The sequence below is a fragment of the Ictidomys tridecemlineatus genome, chromosome 1 (genome assembly GCF_052094955.1).
Source record: "Ictidomys tridecemlineatus isolate mIctTri1 chromosome 1, mIctTri1.hap1, whole genome shotgun sequence".
Taxonomy (NCBI): Eukaryota; Metazoa; Chordata; class Mammalia; order Rodentia; family Sciuridae; genus Ictidomys; species Ictidomys tridecemlineatus.
The window spans coordinates 131,848,172-131,863,159 of NC_135477.1; the positions used below are offsets into that span (position 1 = coordinate 131,848,172).

Below are 14,988 nucleotides of genomic sequence, written 5' to 3' on the forward strand. Positions count from 1 at the left end.
AAGCCTAGGAGTGGGCAAAAGAACCATATAAACTCACAGTAATATTTAGTAGGCAACACTCCTACAAGTTTATGAACAGACTCATCTTGGCAGGATCAACACCTAATGAACGCATTATGAGAAATATATATATATATTTCTCATATATATATATATATATATATATGAGAAATTTCAATTTATGCACATGTTGTCACATTTTATTCTCAGATTTTAGAGAAGTTGTAAAGCAGAGATTATTGGTTGTCTCTTTATATTCATTGTTTATTCTTTCCTTTAGGAATAGAAAATTCTTTCTCACTTTTGTCTTTTACTTGAGTCTGTGACTAGCTTACCAGAAGCAATTCTTAGCTTGTGGTTCAATGGGGTGTGATCACATAGCTGCATGTTTAAGAATGGAAGATGGGCAGAATGGTATGTGCAAGAAAGTCAAGGTTTGAACATCTTCTCTCATATGCAAAAGGTAGGACAAAGTCTTTGGGGGAAAAGCAGGGGTTGGATCTGGTAAGCCTAGAGGGATCAGTGGAGTAGAAGATTGAGTGGGAGGAAGGAGAGATGGGACAGGAGAAGAAATGCAGAATTTACTCCAAAAAATCATGCTATGTACATGTGCAAACACACCACATGAATTCCACCTCTGTGTGTATCTATAAAGCATCATAGATTAAAAAAAAAAATAAGTAAATGAATAGAAGAAAGACCGGTAGAGGAAGGAGGAGGGTAGTAAAATAGAAGGCACTTAGAATGGAACAAATTAAAGTCCATGCATGGGTGACGATCAACCCAACTAGATGTAACTATAATGCATTAATGAAAACATTTAAAAACAGGAAAGAAAATTCCTTGTCCCTTACTTTTTCTCTCTGCTTCATGCCATGGTCGAGAAATTAGAAACGGACCTGTGCAGGACCCAGGCTCACAGTAGGCCCAGGCACATCCCGCCACTGGCAGACGCTTGCTGGAGCTCAGGCTCTGGCACAGGACCACCCACACTGAAATACACAGGACTCAGGCTGATGGTGGTTCCAAGCTCTCCACCCCCCTCCCGCCTGGAAGCCCAAGCATAACCCACTTCCATCTTGGGACACTGCAGACATCGCCATAGCCTTCCCCACACAGTAGCGCCTAACTTTTGACAACAGAAAGGGCCTAGAAGCAGCTGCATCTCAGAGCAGGCATCCCAAAGACAGTGTAAGGCCCACTCTTTCAGCTCCATCTTTGTAAGACGATGCATCCAGAGTGGGGCATTTCCACTGTTATCTCGAGTTAACCTCGGCTGTTGCTGCCATCAACTTTAGTTGCAGTAGCATATATTGAGGGACACCAGCAGGGTCTGGAAGCCCAATATCAAGGTGATGTACAGACAATCTGCCCGGGCACTACAAGAATATAGGGTAGAAACAGTAATAGATCCACACTGCAAGAAAGGAAGACACATAGACAACATGAAAAAACAAGGGAGGAAAGTGCCCTAAACAAATCAGATACTACAATAACAGAACCCATGGACAGCAAACTCAATGAAATGTCAGAGAAGGAGTTCAGGAGGTTCATAATTAAAATAATCTGTGAATTAGAGAATGACCTAAATGATTAAATACAGGCAAAAAAATAATCACTCCAACAAAGAAATAAGAGAGCAAATATAGGTAGAAAAGATTACCTCAAGAAAGACATAGACTCTGGAAAATAAAAACAGACAGAAGTCTTTGAAATGAAGAAAAAATTAAACCAAATAAAAAACTCAATAGAAAGTATAACCAACAGACTTAGTAACTTGGAAGAAAGAATGTCAGATAAGGAAGACAAAGAATACAATCTGGAAAATAAAGTTGACCACACAGTGAATAAGGTTAGAAACCATGAACAGAACATTCAAGAATTATGGGGCAGCATCAAAAGACCAAATTTATGAATTACTGAGATAGAGGAAGGCACAGGCTTTCAAACCAAAGGAATGCACAATCTTCAGTGAGATAATATCAGAAAATTTCCCAAGCATAAATTACAAATTGGAAAACCAAATACAAGAGGCTTACATGACACCAAAAGTACAAAATTGCAACTGATATACACCAAGGCACATTATAATGAAAATGCCTAGCATTCAGAATAAGGATAGAATCTTAAAAGCCGCAAGAGAAAGGAACTAGGGGGAGACCAATTCTGAGATCAGCAGATTTTTCTCAACTAAGACACTCAAAGCCAGGAAATCATGGAACAACATAAACCAAGCTCTAAAAGAAAATAGATGTAAACAAAGAATATTTTATCCAGCAAAAGTAAGCTTTAGATTTGATGATGAAATAAAGACCTTCCATGATAAACAAATTTAAAAGAATTTACAACTAGAAAGCTTGCACTACAGAACATTCTTGGCAAAATATTCCACAAAGAGGAAATGAAAAACAATGATGAGAATCAGCAGAAGGAAGTATTATACTAAAGGAAAAAACTAATCAGAGGAGAAACCATGTCAAGTTAAATACCAAAAAAAAAAAAAAAAAGGCTGGGAATACAAATCATGTCTCAATAATAACCCTGAATGTTAATGGCCTAAACTCATCAATCAAAAGACATAGACCAGCAGATTGGATCAAAAACAAAGACCCAACAATATACTGCCTCCAAGAGACTCATCTCACAGGAAAAGATATCCACAGACTAAAGGTGAAAGGTTGGAAAAAATCATACCACTCACATGGGCTGCAGAAGCAAACAGGGGTTTCCATCTTTTATATAAAGATATTTGATATAAATAAAGTAGACTTCAGGCTAAAGTTAATCAAAAGAGATAAAGAAGAGCACTACATACTGCTCAAGGGAACCATATACCAATAAGACTTAACAATTATAAATACATATGCCCCAAACAATGGAGCATCTATGCTTATCAAACAAACTCTTCTCAAGTTCGAAAGTCATATAGACCACAATAATTTTGGGTGACTTTAACATACTTCTTTCACCACTGGATAGATCTTTCAAACAAAAGCTGAACAAAGAAACTATAAAACTCAATAAAGCAAACAATTACTTAGACTTAAATATATAGAATATTTCATCCATCAAGGAGTGAATACTCTTTCTTCACAGAAGCACATGGATCCTTCTCTAAAATAGATCATATACTATGCCACAAAGCAAATCTTAGCAAATATCAAAAAGTAGAGATACTACCCTGTATTCTATCAGATAATAATGGAATGCAATTAGAAATAGATGATAAAATAAGAAATAAAAGCTACTCCAACACCTGGAGACTAAATATGCTACTGAATGAACAATGGGTGGCAGAAGACATCAAGGAGGAGATGAAAAAAATTTTAGAGGTAAATGACAACACAGATAGTCATACAGAAATCTCTGGGACACTATGAAGGCAGTTCTAAGAGGACAGTTCATTGCATGAAGTTCATTCCTTAAAAGAAGAAAAAGTCAACAAATAAATGATTTAACATTACATCTCAAAGCCCTAGAAAAAGAAGATAGATCTATACCAAAAGCAGTAGAAGACAAGAAATAATTCAAATCATAGCTGAAATCAATGAAATTGAAACAATAGAAACAATTGACAAAACAAAAAGTTGATTCTTTAAAAAATAAATAAAATTGACAGACCCTTAGCCATGCTAACAAAAGGAAGCAGAGAGAAAACTCAAATTACTAACATATAAGATAAAAAGAAAATATCACAACAGACACAACATATCTCACAAATACAGAAGTGGTGAAAGAGGGCATCCCTCTCTTGTTCTAGAAATACAGAAGATAATTAGAAATTATTTTTTGAAAACTTGTACTCCAATAAAATAGAAAATTTCAAAGGTATTGACAAATTTGTAGAGTCATATGATTTGTCCAAATTGAATCAGGACGAAATACACAATTTAAACAGATCAATTTCACAGGATGAAATAGAATACACCTTCAGAAGCCTACCAACCAAGAAAAGCCCTGGACCGAATGGATACACAGCCAAGTTCTACAAGACCTTTAAAGAAGAACTAATACCAATACTCTTATATTTATTTCAGGAAATAGAAAAAGAGGAAGCACTTCCAAACTCATTTGGTGAGGCCAATATCACCCCGATTCCCAAACCAGGCAAAGACACATCAAACAAAGAAAACTTCAGACCAATATATCTAGTAACATAGATGCAAAAAATTCTCAATAAAATTCTGGAAAATCGAATATCAAAACATATCAAAAGATTGTGCACCATGATCAAGTGGGGTTCATTCCAGGGATACAAGGTTGTTTCAACATGTGGAAATCAATAAATATAATTCATCACATCAATAGACTTAAAGATAAAAACCATATGATCATCTTAATAGATGCAGAAAAAGCACTTGACAAAATACAGCACCCTTTCATGTTATAAACACCAGAAAAACTAGGGATAACAGGAACATATCTCAACATCATAAAAACTATCGATGCTAAATCCCAAGTCAACATCATTCTAAATGGAGAAAAACTGAAAGCATTCCCTCTAAAAACTAAGCAGGAAGCGTGAATCAGGAGGTGTAGCGATACCAGATTTCAAACTGTACTACAGAGCAATAGTAACAAAAACAGCACGGTACTGGTACCAAAACAGGCAGGTGGACCAATGGTATAGAATAGAGGACACAGAGACCAATCCACAAAACTACAACTATCTTATAATTGATAAAAGGGCTAAAAGCATGCAATGGAGGAAGGATAGCATCTTCAACAAATGGTGCTGGGAAAACTGGAAATCCATATGCAACAAAATGAAAATGAATCCCCTTCTCTCGCCATGCACAAAAGTTAACTCAAAATGGATCAAGGACCTTGATATCAAATCAGAGACTATGCATCTGATAGAAGAAAATGTTGGGTCCGATCTACATACTGTGGGGTCGGGCTCCAAATTCCTTAATAGGACACCCATAGCACAAGAGTTAATAACTAGAATCAACAAATGGGACTTACTCAAACTAAAAAGTTTTTCTCAGCAAGAGAAACAATAAGAGAGGTAAACAGGGAGCCTACATCCTGGGAACAAATCTTTACTCCTCACACTTCAGAGAGAGCCCTAATATCCAGAGTATACAAAGAACTCAAAAAAATAAACAATAAGAAAACAAATAATCCAATCAACAAATGGGCCTAGGACCTGAACAGACACTTTTCAGAGGAGGACATACAATCAATCAACAAGTACATGAAAAAATGCTCACCATCTCTAGCAGTCAGAGGAATGCAAATCAAAACCACCCTAAGATACCATCTCACTCCAGTAAGATTGGCAACCATTATGAAGTTAAACAACACGTGCTGGCGAGGATGTGGGGAAAAGGGTACTCTTGTATATTGCTGGTGGGACTGCCAATTGGTGCAGCCAATTTGGAAAGCAGTATGGAGATTCCTGGGAAAGCTGGGAATAGATCCACCATTTGACCCAGCTATTGCTCTTCTCGGACTATTCCCTGAAGACCTTAAAAGAGCATATTACAGAGATACTGCCACATCGATGTTCATAGCAGCACAATTCACAATAGCTAGACTGTGGAACCAACCCCGATGCTCCTCAATAGATGAATGGATAAAAAAAAATGTGGCATTTATACACAATGGAGTACTATGCAGCACTAAACAATGACAAAATCATGGAATTTGAAGGGAAATGGATGGCACTAGAGCAGATTATGCTTAGTGAAGCTAGCCAATCCCTAAAAAACAAATACCAAATCTCTTCTTTGATGTAATGAGAGCAACCAAGAACAGAGTAGGGAGGAAGAGCAGGAGGAAAAGATTAACATTAAATAGAGTCATGAGGTGGGAGGGAAAGGGAGAGAAAAGGGAAATTGCATGGAAATGGAAGGAGACCCTCATTGTTATACAAAATTACATATAAGAGGTTGTGAGGGGAATGGGAAAAAATAAGGAGAGAAATGAATTACAGTAGATGGGGTAGAGAGAGAAGATGGGAGGGGAGGGGAGTGGGGATAGTAGAGGATAGGAAAGGTAGCAGAATACAACAGTTACTATTATGGCATTATGTAAAAATGTGGATGTATAACCCATGTGATTCTGCAATCATTGTAATGTTTTGAATAACCAATAAAAATAAATAAATAAATAAAGATAAAAGTAAAAACTATAACAAGGCAGGGATGCCCTCTTGCACCACTTCTATTTAACACAGTTCTTGAAACACTGGCCAGAACAATTAGACAGATGAAAGAAATTAAAGAGATATGGTTGGGTAAAGAAGAACTCAAATTAGCACTATTTGCAGACGATATGATTCTATACCTAGAAGACCCGAAAAGTTCCACCAGAAAACTTCTAGAACTAGTAAATGAATTCAGCAAAATAGCAGGATACAAAATCAACATCCATAAATCAAAGGCATTTCTCTATATCAGTGACAAATCCTCTGAAAGGGAAATGAGGAAAACTACCCCATTTACAATAGCATAAAAAAAAAAAATACTTGGGGCTGGGGTTGTGGCTCAGCAGTAGAGCACTTGCCTAGCATGTGTGAGGCCCTGGATTCGATCCTCAGCACCACATAAAAATAAAAATAAATAAATTAATAAAGATATTTTAAAAATTAAAATACTTGGGAATTAACTAATAGGTGAAAGACCTCTACAAAGAAAACTACACAATGCTAAAGAAAGAAATCAAAGAAGATTTTAGAACTACCGTTTGACCCAGCTATCCCACTCTTCCATCTGTACACAAAGAAGTTAATATCAGCATACCAAGGTAACACAGCCACATCAATGTTTATAGCAGCTGAATTCACAATAGCTAAACTGTGGAATCAACCCTAAATGCCCTTCAATAAATGAACAAAGAAACTGGGTATATATAGACAAAGGAATATTACTCAGCATTAAAAGAATAAAATTATAGCAGTTGCAGGTAAATTAATGGAGTTGGAGAATATCATGCTAAGCCAAATAAGCCAATCTCCCAAAACCAAATGCCAAATGTTTTCTCCAATAAGTGGCTGCTGATCCATAATGGCGGGGGGCATGGAAAAAATGGAGGAACTTTGGGCAAAGAAGAGGTAGGGGTGGAAAGGAGGGTGGAGTCAGGAATGATGGTGGAATGAGATGGACATCATTACTCTAAACACATGTATAAATACACATATGGTGCAACACTACATCATGTAAAACCAGAGAAATGAAAAGTTGTGCTGCAATTCTGCACAATGAATCAAAATGCATTCTGCTGTCATATATACCTAATTAAAATAAATTATTAAAAAAGAAGACTTTAGAAGGTGCTAAGATCTACCTTGTTCTTGGATAGGTAGAATTAATATTGTCAAAATGACCATACTACCAAAAGCACTGTACATATTTAATGCAGTTGAAATAAAAATCCCAATGACATTCCTCATAGAAATAGAAAAAGAAGTCATAAAATTAATCTGGAAAAATAAAAGACCCAGAAAATCTAAAGCATTCCTTAGCAAGAAGAGTGAACCAGGTGGCATCACACTACCAGACCTTAAACTATACTGCAGAGCAATAGTAACAAAAACATCATGGTATTGGTACCAAAATAGACTTGTAGACCAAAGGTACAGAATAGAGGACATAGAGACTAAACCACATAATTAAGTCATCTTATAGTAGACAAAGGTGCCAAAAACATGCATTGGAGAAAAGATAGTCTTTTCAACAAATAGAGCTGGGAAAATTGGAAATCCATATGCAACAAAATGAAATTAAACCCCTATTTCTAGCCATACACAAAATTCAACTCAAAGTGGATCAAGGACCTAGGAATGAAACCAGTGACACTGCACAAGAACTAATATCAAGAATCAATACACTGGATGGATTCAAACAAAAAAGTTTCTTCTCAGCAAAAGAAACAATCAATGAGGTAAATAGAGAGCCTACATCTTGGGAGCAAATCTTTGCCCATCACACATCAGATAGAGCACTAGTCTCTAGGGTATATAAAGAACTCAAAAATCTAAGCACCAAAAAAACAAATAACCCAATCTATAAATGGTCCAAGGAACTAAACAGACACTTCTCAAAAGATGATATACAATCAATATATGAAAAAAATGTTCTACATCTCTAGTAATTAGAGAAATGCAAATCAAAACGACTCTAAGATTTCATCTCACTCCAGTCAGAATGGCAGCTATTGAGAATACAAACAACAATAAGTGTTGGTGAGGATGTGGGGAAAAAGGCACACTCATGCACTGCTGGTGGGACTACAAATTGGTTCAGCCAATATGGAAAGCAGTATGAAGAATCCCTGGAAAACATGGAATGGAACCACCATTTGACCCAGCTATCCCACTCCTTGGTGTATACCCAAAGGACTTAAAAACAGCATACTACAGGGACACAGCCACATCAATGTTTATAGCAGCACAATTCAAATAGCTAAACTATAGATCCAACCTAGAGGCCTTTCAGTAGATGAATGGATAAAGAAAATGTGGCATGTATACACAATTTAATATTACTCAGTATTACTAGAGAATTAAAAATCATGGCATTTGCAGGTAAATCGATGGAGATGGAGAATAGAATACTAAGTGAAATTTGCCAATCCCGAAAAAAACAAATGCCAAATGATTTCACTGATTTAAGGATGCTCAACTATAATATGCTGCAGGGGCGGTGGTGGGATGGGAGGATTAAATGAACTCTAGGTAGGGGAAAAGGGAAAAGGGGAGTGGAAGGGAGGGGGCTTAGGGGTAGAAAAGATGGTGGAATGTGATGGTCATTATTACTTTGTGTACAACCAGAGATATGAAAACCTATGTTCTATATATGTAATATAAATTGAAACGCATTCTATTGTCATATATAACAAATTAAAATTTTAAAAATTTAAAAAAGAAAGAAATTAGACAAAGTGCTGTGAGATAAGGTGGATATTGCAGAAGATAACACTTTCAGAGGATAGTGAATATAAGATAGGAAGAATCTAGACAACTGGATGTTGTCATTGGTCAGACTGGCCAGTCTTCCCTGTCCCACCTGAATACTTATAAACTGTAACCTATTCAAGGAAAAAAAATTCTATATTTGAACCACTGTATTTGCTTGTTTTATAGTGGCCACGCCTATACCATAACTAAGAGATGGCTCTCACTTCCCTGCAGTTGGCATTAGATTCCCCTCAAGTCATGCTTCTAACTATTTGCTGGGCTGTCCTTATTAGCACAATAGGAGCCCTACAAAAGGAAAGACAGAGTGTTTACACTCCTGAATACCTGTCAGATTATAAGAACTATCCCTCTGTATTTAAAAAAAAAATGCCTCTCACAGTCTATATGTAGCCATCAAAGTAATTTCATGTGTTCTAGCTATTGTAGCTTGAATGGTAATTGTGCATGTGTGTGTGTACTGAAGGGTGCTGGGGATTGAACCCAGGGACTCATGTATGCCAGGCAAATGTTCTATCATAGAGTCATATCCCCTGCCCTGTAGCGTGAATGTTGACAAATTATTTGTGAGCTAATTTTTAATAAACTCTATGTTAAGTCAAAAATTCCAGCTTATCTTAAAACAGTAGACCTTCAAGTACTAATTTGTCGCTGAATAAATTCAAGAACAGACCAACCACCTAGTTCCCAAGATCTCTCCACAGCTAACCATGTTGCCATTGATACTGGTACTCTCCCTTTCAAGGACTTTTGTGTTAGCTGTTCTCTTGGCCTACACCACAGTTATTCCAGAAGTGTTTTTAACTTTTTCTTTATCAAAGAAGATTTCTTACTTATCCACGATAGATAATAGAACCTGGAAAAGTTCCTAGTTAAGCTGGCATTTTCAATCTCTCTATCTTGCATACTTCTCCCCACAATCTAAAATAGTGCTTGGTAACAGAAACTTTAATATTTTAAAATGCAAATAAATAGATCAGTTGAGTCAAGGAAAGGGAATGGGGGTGGGAGGAAGGGAAGGATAAGGGTAAGTACTGGGGACTGAATTGAAGCAAATTACATTCTATGCATTTATAGTTATGTCATGATAAATACTAATGTTATGTATAACTATTATCAACCAATAAAAATAATGAAAAAAGTTAATGAAATAATATTTTGTCTCTCCTACTTAAAAAAATTACCAAGTTATTTATTTAATTACTCTCACATGTTTCCTAGTCTGAAAAAAAAAATCAATTCAACTAGAAAAAGAAGACAGCATATAACTACTGATAAAAGTAACTTAAAATCCACAGGACCTCAAAAGGTATGGAAACATTAGGATCATTAAACGTTCTGTAAATAATGTACAAAGAACTTTCAGATTGTGAAAATAAGCATTTATATTTAGATGGGTTCAATTTCAGACATCTTTGCAGAAGTTACTATATACCTAGAAGTCAGGAAAGGAGTGAAATGGAGACAGAGTTTAGGATCAATGAATGTGAAGCTGAACTCAGAGATTTGAGTTATATCACTGTTAGGAAGTAGCATGTTATGATTTGGAAGTGAGGTGTCTCCCAAAAGCTCATGTGTGAGACAATGCAAGAAGATGTAGAAGAAAAATGATCAGATTATTATGAGAATCTTAACTCAATTAGTGAATGAATTCCCTGAAGGGATTAACTGAGTGCTAACTGAAGTGGGCAGAGTGTGTGGTTGGAGGAGATGGGTCATTGGGGGATGTGCCTTTTGGAGTACATGTTTTGTATCTGACCAGTGGGATCTCTCCCTCTGCTTCCTGATCATTACATGAGTCACTTCTTTCTTCCACACTCTTCTGCCATGATGTTCTGACTCATCTTGAGTCCCAAGGAATGGAGCTGTTCTTCTATAGACTGAGACCTCTGAAACTGTGAGCCCCTAAATAAACTTTTCCTCCTCTACAATTTTTGTGATCTGGTCTTTTAGTCATCACAGGGGGGGGGGATAAAAATTTGAGTAAAACAATGTGAAAAAGGAGAAGGGGGAAGGAGTCCTGAGAAGGGCCTCTATAGGGAACATACACATGGATGAAGACATGCCCATAAAGCAGATGAGGATGTAAGATAAATGAAAGGAAATAAGAAACAGGGAGGGTTTATAAAAAGAGAGGCTGTTTAATCAAGAGTGGTAGAAAGAGTCTGTAAAAATGGGTAGAAAAGTATGTTTCCTTTATTTGCCCCAGCTAGTGACAGCTGTCTTGGCCCTAATCTGTCAGCTTCCTGTGTCCTTATTTGCATATTACTTTTAAATGGACTCTCTGGAAGATGCTAGCTTTCTTAAGAATCTCAAACTCATGGTAGTCTCCATCATACAAGTTGCCCATTGTGTGTGAAAATCATGAAAACTAAATCAATCATTTTCAGATATTGCTTCCTTTGATGTTTTCATTGGCTGCAATTCTGCTTAATTCACTCTTTATTTCCTAAAAATTTAGATCATTTTCTACCCATGTATAAAAACATGCATGTTTCTATGCATGTAAAAAATAAAACTGTTGAGGCCGCATACGGTGGCGCATATTTATAATCCCAGCAGCTCAGGAGGCTGAGGAAGGGGGATTGCAAGTTCAAAGTCAGCCTCGGCAACTAGACGAGACCCCAATCAACTTAGTGAGACTGTGACTCAAAATTTAAAAAAAAAAATGAAAAGGGTTGGAGATGTTGCTCAGTGGTTCAGCACCGATCGGTCCAATCCCTGGTACCAAAACAAAACAAAACAAAACAAAAACATAGTTGATACCATACACTTCCAAATGGAATAGAAATTTAAAATTATGTACTGATGGATGATGCTCCATGGGTGCACTCCACAAGGCCCGCAACCTCCACAGCAGTTATAGATGGCGTTCGGAAACTATTTCAGTAGTGGCCTGATTAAGTCAGCTCTAAAAATAGAGATGATCTCTCTGTCCTGCTCAAACCTTGATTTTCAACTCCATAAATCTTTCTGTTACATTCTGAGTCCTAGATTCATTCTAAGTGAATAATAAAATGTTAAGGAATAGATATTGATAATATCATTTATATAGCATGTAAGACCCTTCATTTTATAGTGGCTACTTTTCTAGGACTGTGTCTTATCTAGTGCAGACACATGGCTTCAGCTCTCCTGGCTGATGCTATCTCATGCCCTTATATTTTTGCATGCTTTGTTTCTTCTGCTTAAAATGTTCTTATTCCATTAATGGTTAATAATATATGAGATATATATATATATATATATATATATATATGTTTTTCAATTTCACACATAATCTCATTTAATTCTAAGCATAGCACTGAGGTTCAGGTATCACTAGCTCATTCTGTACATTACAAATGGAACTTTTGAGAGAGAAAGTTTACCAAGATCCTACGGAAAGTGATAGCATAAGGAGGTGAACACAGGCAGTCTGACCCAAAGTCCATCATCCTTTTTTTTTCACTTATTTTTATTTTTTACATACATGACAGTGGAATGCATTAAAATTTTATTACACATATAGAACACAATTTTCATATCTCTGTTAGTATATAAAGTAGGTCCATCATCTTAACCTACACACTCCACTTCCTTTTCTCCATCAGGTATTAAGAAGGTTTACTTTATGTCTGATGTTCTGCACCCCATTTTCAGGTACCTTATGTACTAAATGATAATGTCTACTTATCACTCTACAGTACAATGGCTGATTTACCATTTTGTCTAAAATAATGTACAGTTCACCTCTTAAGAATTGGGGTCATGGCATTTAGCTCTACATCCTTGTGAGGTGATTGGCAGTATTGTTTTGTTTGTTTGTTGTTATTGTTGTAAATATAGAAACTAAAATTTAAAAATATGAGAGAAATGCCCAAGATTACCTAGCTGGGTAAGACTGAGACAGGACCTTGAACCCAAGGCTTCTAACTCTCAACTTCTGGTTTCTCTCCCTTCTATGTTATCTTTTAATATAAGAACACAATGAAGTCATGATAAAGTAGGAAACTCCCTGAAAAAATTCACGTAAATAATACATATCAATGTAGTCTACCCAAGGCATTAAAATGGTGAAAGGGAATAGTATAAAGACCAAGCCAAAGAAAAGTAAATTTAATAATTCCATTTTTTATTTAAGAGAGAGAGAATTTTTTAATATTTATTTTTTAGTTTTTGGCAGACACAACATCTTTGTATGTGGTGCTGAGGATCGAACCCGGGCTGCACGAGCGCCAGGCGAGCACGCTACCGCTTGAGCCACATCCCCAGCCCAACAATTCCATTTTTCAAAGGCAATATGGTTACATTATCCATACTTATGCCATATTGATAATTAGTTAGTATTAACTAACTAATTATTAGGCCTAAAGTAAGAAGGGAAAAGTAACAGATGAACATATATGTCCAAGTAAATGGATATTTTATTTCATGGATTGCTAATTAAAAAAATATATTTTAAATACTGAGTCTTTAATCTGAAAATAGGTAATCTCAGTAAATCATCTAATTGGTGATAGCTTACCACTTTGCATGCAAGTCCTTGTTCTAAGTAGATCAACATTAATTTTAAGTCATGAATAAAAATACATGCGATATGTTTGTGTGTATATATACATATATATCATGAACATTATAAGCAATGTTTGCTAAATATGAACAATGCATTTATGCTTTATTAGTCTATTAAAATAAAAAATTTTCATCCATGCATAATTATATACAAAGCCTGTTTTATGTCATCAGTGCACATGAGAAATTAGAACAGCTGAAACTTACTATGATTCAAAAGTTACACAGTCCAGATTTTCAGTTTAACTTACAGAAAGCAGTCTCCTTAAATGGACTAAATCCAAGTTATTGTTGTTGTTTTCATATTTTCACAATACAAAATCTTTTCTTTTTTGTTAATAATGTATAACTTTTGGTCAGCTCTATCTCTTTGCTATCTATAGCTCTTTGAATAGGAAAGAGGTTGTTATTTAACTTGTTTTGTGTATCCTAAATATTGTGACATTGAGATAGATTCATTTAACCATGTTTGAATATAACTCTCATACATACTGATGAGTTTTCACCAAAGAAAATAGAATCACAGATTAATTAGAAATAGATACTTTGTAATCAGAAACATAATATTTTTAATCTGACACTCTGCTGTTGATTTGGACATCCTATGGTCTCCCTAAATGTTACCTTTCACTATTCACATACCTAACCCAGGCTCAAATATCATAATCAATTTTAGAATTGATATCTTGTTACTAACTACATTAACAATTTCAAATGTGCAACACATATTTTAAAGCCTCTACACTGAAAATTCTTCAATAAATTCACATTTCTTCATATTCTCATTAGAAACATTTCTTATACCAGTGAATATTCACTGAGACATCTGAACTAGATGTCTAAACTTTTTTTCCCAGTGAAATGATTTTGTTATGAACATTGTCTCTAACTTTCAGGTCTGACTTGATTTTAAAAATCATTCATTTTCCTTTTCTTTCTTGCTAATGCCACAGATTTCTGCATAATGGACATAAAAAAGTACACAAAAAAATGTCACCTTCCAGTCTTGATTTCTGTGAGAACTTGTAGATAATAAGAATTGAGGATTTGATGGCTTGCAGTACTTATGAGCCTTTGAAATTTCCAGAATTATGAGATTCTGATACAACAAATAAATTTAAAAGTATAAATCTTTACTTTTATTGCTATTCTGATGCGAATTTTAATCTCCAAGATGATTTTTAGACGGGTTAAAAAAAAAGAGGATGCCTTAGTAGAAGTAAAGAGATATCTGTGATGCTCTCTTGGAGGTAGGCTAAAATAAGGCCATGAGCTCAATGGATTCAGTTTCAGGAGATCTGGAGCTCTCTGTCATTTCTATTCCAGTGAAGTGAGCAGTATCCTGTAAGGAACACTGAACCACTTAAGAAAGTTATAAGGCATGTGATCTATTAATCTCTGAGGCTCTTTTTGAGTTTCCATTCTTTTATATTAAAATGCAGTATTTCCTAGAAAACTAAAAGATAGGCCTAAAATAGATATATATAATTGCTATTAACAAAGAGAGATTT

The 14,988-nt window shown here is 35.6% G+C and overlaps 1 protein-coding gene across 3 annotated transcripts in view; it reads right to left on the minus strand.

Annotated features, from left to right (window-relative positions):
• Adamts19 (ADAM metallopeptidase with thrombospondin type 1 motif 19) overlaps positions 1-14,988 on the minus strand; it is a 248,026-nt gene that overhangs the window by 186,365 nt on the left and 46,673 nt on the right. The window lies entirely within an intron of this gene.